This window comes from Chelonia mydas, chromosome 6 (assembly GCF_015237465.2).
Source record: "Chelonia mydas isolate rCheMyd1 chromosome 6, rCheMyd1.pri.v2, whole genome shotgun sequence".
Lineage (NCBI taxonomy): Eukaryota > Metazoa > Chordata > Testudines > Cheloniidae > Chelonia > Chelonia mydas.
In genome coordinates, this window is record NC_051246.2 from 97991526 (window position 1) to 97996105 (window position 4580).

The 4580-nt window shown below is 41.7% G+C and overlaps 1 long non-coding RNA gene across 1 annotated transcript; it reads right to left on the minus strand.

Annotated features, from left to right (window-relative positions):
- Positions 1-1965: 1965 nt before the first annotated feature.
- LOC122466306 lies at positions 1966-4246 on the minus strand. Its single transcript, XR_006291722.1, has 3 exons — positions 3963-4246; positions 3012-3128; positions 1966-2404 (listed from the first exon to the last, which is right to left on the minus strand). It is a non-coding gene; the product is annotated as an uncharacterized LOC122466306 (long non-coding RNA).
- Between the last annotated feature and the right edge of the window lie 334 nt (positions 4247-4580).

Below are 4580 nucleotides of genomic sequence, written 5' to 3' on the forward strand. Positions count from 1 at the left end.
CTTCTCTACACTGGCAAATTTCTTCACAGTAAAACAGCGTTTTGCGCTCAAACTGCAGATGTGTACACCCTGCCAAGCCACTTTGTGCGCAGAAACTCCTCAGTTGCAGTGCTGAAAAAAAAAGCACCTCTGTGAGAGCTGTAAGGCTATTTGCGCAGAGGCTCGCTCTATTGCCAGTGTAGACACTTGATTGCTTTCTGTGCTGTAATTGGCCTCTGGAGCAGTCCCATAATGCCTCAGGTGACCGCTCGGCTCATTGGTTTGAACTCGGCTGCCCTGGAGACATGCGCTTCTCCTCTTTCAAAGCACCATTTCTGACATCCCTTGCGTGTTGTGCTGATCTGCTCTGGGACACAAAGCAAACCATTAATGTGAAATGCCCGTGCTGTTGAACACAAAGGCAGGGTGTGTGTGTGTGTGTGTGTGAGAGAGAGAGAGAGAGAGAAAGAGAGATGGCTGTGCAGAGACCCTAGGGAGGGAGGTTGAGGCTGATGTCAGGGTTTCCCCTTCCCCATGCCTCAGGACTGGTTGCTTCCTGCCGCTGTCTGAATTTACAAGACAGCATGCTGACACACTCTCTGTCCCCGAAAACACACTGTCTCTCCCCCCCTCTATACACACACACACTCCCTGACACACTCTCCCCCTCCCCCCACTTCAGTTGAAAAGCAGCTGGTAATGTAGTAGGATGCTCATGGAACAATGGAATTGGGAAACCTGCATCATGTGATATTGTGCCTGCCCCATGAGGCATTGCAAACCCTTCCCAAAGCACCCTGCGGCCAGTTGAACAGTGGGCTAGTTACCACAATGCACTGCTTCTTTGCCGTTGCAAGAGCTGCTAATGTGGATGCGCTCCAGCATCACAAGGAACACAGTGTGGACACACAACAGTGGTTTAATTCCAGCATTTTAATAAAAATGGTATAACTTGTGGTGCAGAAACTTGCCAGTGTAGACATACTCTCAGATTTTAAGCTCTTTGAAGAAGATTATTTCTCACGGTGTGTTTTTTAAAGCATTTAGTATGAAGGGGTCACAATCCTGATGAGATTCTAGCACTAAATAAATAATAATTAATAAAAGAGGTGATCCAATCAACTCAACCCTACTGGCAAAAGGTCAGTCATGGCCCCAAACTGCTAAACTTAAAATCAAATGTTTGATACTGTTGGGATTTGTGGTTCCCAATAATAAGCAAATGAGTCAGATGCCGGGCAGAATCAAGGGTCTTTGATTCAATTCAGTTCAATTCAATTCAACAAGACTTTATTCCATGTGCACAAAGGGAGATCCCCTGGTACAAAATCAGCCAGAGTCCCTCCAGCAAGGAGCCCCTCCCATTGCTATTTTATAGCACATGGCAGTTACATAACAAAGTTACATAACACAAACCTGTAACCAATCATATTTAACCTTTCACTATATGGATTTGTCATCACATGATTATACTTCTCCACTCCACGTGTTGAGCTCTCCGCCCTCCCCTTGGCCTTTTCTAGAATGTTCCTAGGGTGGTGAGCCACAGCATGCTTCTTTATCCATAAGTACCCTCCAAATCACATTTTGTTTAAAATGAACACAAGCATACCCTTCAGTACCAATGATAATATATAAACAAAAATGTAGCAAGATCAGCCTTTAACAGTCATCTGAGACTCGTCACTGTCTGTCCAATGTATGCTGGACCACATGTTTCTGTGTATCCTCTCTCTGTTGTGGTTGAGAAGGCAGTATTAGAGCCAATGGAGACCCAATTTTAGGCCACATTTCTCAGTGAGTTATCTCAAAGAACTGCACGGAAAAATGGGAAAGACATTTGCTTCTAGTTCTGATAGCTTTTGGATTGAGCAACAGAAGCTACTTACCACACACACACACAAAAGCATAATATTCATTAAAAACCAACAAAACAGATGCCATTGTTTGTCCTTTGATTTTGCTTTTTTTTTTTTTTTCCAGGGGGGGGGGGGGGGGAACAATACAGCACTTTGGAGGTCAACTGAAAAACTTCACCAAATAATAATATTTTTTTTAAAAGAAAAAGATTCCAAATAGGTAACTAGTGACCACCCCACAGTTTAATTAGTGCATGTACAGTAATTTGAAAACATAAAGCACTATGCAAGTGCTACACACTGTAGTTAATAACTAACTGCAGTGCTGCCATGTAGGTAATTCTGATATTGTGATGTCTTTGTGTTCTACATATTGCACTTTTCCATCTTTCCTAGTACCAAAGGGGTCCAGAGTTGGCATAAGCTTTCTCCCCACCTGGGAAACATCCCCAATGCAGAAGGTCCCTTTGTTGAAGAGCAGATCTGGCAGTTGTACACTGTCTCCACAGGAGCCCCATGTCCAGGGGGCATTCCAGGATAGGCCTGGAGCAGATCAGAAGCAGGGCCTGAGGAAGCAAAACAGGCAGGATACGGAAGGGAATCAGAGGGGATGCAGGTGGAGTGTGCTTACACACTGAATGTTTGTCTTTGCAAAGCCGCATAGGAATGTCCTAGTCTGTGCCAGGGACTGAAGCTCCTGAATTGGGGCTGCTCAAGCTGCCTCCCCTCTGTCCCTGATCTGGCACTAATGTCACTGCATGCATGCATCTGGCCTACAGGAACTTTGCCACCTAAGACAGTCAGACCTTGCAACGCTAAGCAGACCAATGCTTAAACACCTTTAAAATCTGGGTCTTAGTCTCAAAGTAATGTTCCTAATCAATTTGTAAATGTTAAGTCTGAAAATCAGTTATGCTTCTGATTTGTGATCTTAACCATATCTTAAATCATTTTATCAAATGTGCATTTCACCCCTAAATTCAGCAATGTCCTGTTTTTACACTCCTTTATAAGTCAACCAGGATAATTACTATTGTGATTTTACAATATTTATGCTCCGTTTTAAGGGTCTCATTAAAAGTAAATAGTAGAGGGAAAGGCAATTACCACTAAAAAACATCGGCATGAAAACCACAAATAAAAGGCCATTAAAAACTGAAAATAAATAATTACCCCAATCTTTCATCTTGCCTCTTTGTCACTTACACATGTTGATACTGACTGATTCAATTTAGTTAGTGGGCTTTGTCAGTTTCACTTCTTCCACTGAAGGTTTAACCTCCTGTACCTCTAACAGAGAAAGAGGGATTGAAGGCTTTCAACTGATTTCTCCAAATTCTGCCAAAATCTTGAGTCCCTTTCCCTGAAATGGAAGCTCCATTTATTTTTCTTTGAGGTTTTATACTATCTGAGGACACCTACTAAAGTCCCAGAGATTACAAGCAGGTCTGCTTCTGAGAGGGAAAGGAATGTTAATTCCCTGTTGCAGATATATTTGACATTATAAATGGTGATATATCACATTCACCATCACCTGCCCCTCTCCTTTCGTAACCCACCCACCCCCAAATGATTCTCAAATGAACTTTGCTTCTCTGTAAATACAGAGACTGTAGTATGAATCTGGCAAGTTAATTCTGCTTGTTTCCTTTCGTTGTAAATGCCAAAAGCCAACTGCTGCTCTCATTTATATCAGTGTAAACACAGAGTGAATAAAGTGAAGTCAATGGACAATAAGTGTAAAAGACACCAGGGTAAATGAAAGCAGAATTTGTCCCAAAGTAATATAACTTCTATTTATACTATAACTAAAAAAAAAGAGTACTCATTCCAGACTCTGGGCACTCCCATCCATCTCAAAATACACAATGTATGTTTACATAAGCAGACTCCTACATTCCTATTCAGAAAAGCACTTATGCATGTGCTTCACTTTAGGCATGTGGATAGGACTTCTATGAGATTTAAGCACAGGCTTAAAATTAATCATGTGCTTAAGTACTGTGCTGAATAGGGATGGACTTAAGCAAGTGTTTAAATGCTGTCCTAAATTGAGGCCCTGTTCTCAAAACATAGCACCCCTGGAAGAAGAAAAGAGATAATAAAACATATTCCCCTACCTACCTCACAACAGAGTTCCCCACCAGGAAGGGAAGATGAGCACTGAAGCATGCTTTAAAGCTTAACAAACTAGGGCTAATTTGGACCAGATCACACTCTACAAAGCTGTACCTAGGCATGTTTACATCAAATACTTTTTAGAGAGGAAGATTTGTTGGAAATTGTGATGAGAACTTTCAAAGAGTTTGGTAGTTTCGCTGCACTAAGCACCTCAAGGTTTGGGATGTTTGGCTAAAATAGACAAATCTCTCCATTTTGTGAAGTGCTCCATATTTGGAGCCCGATTGGGGTCCCATGGAAGTCAATGGAAAGGATACTAATTCTCTCCTCACTGACATTAGTATAAATTAGGGATAATTCCAGTCAAATCAATGGAGCTACACCAGTGTAAAACTTAGCAAGAGGAGAATCAGGCTTATTTGATGAACGCTGGTCTAGATCACCTGATGTAAATCAGCATAGCTCCATTGAACTCAATGGGGCAATGGAGCCAGGATGACATATAGTATTTGTGGATCTGGCCCTTGGTATCTTTTCCTTTGAAATAACAATAATTAGATAAAACAAAATGCACACATACAGTGTACTTCTGCCAATAAGGAAATCAGAAAATAATAGCTA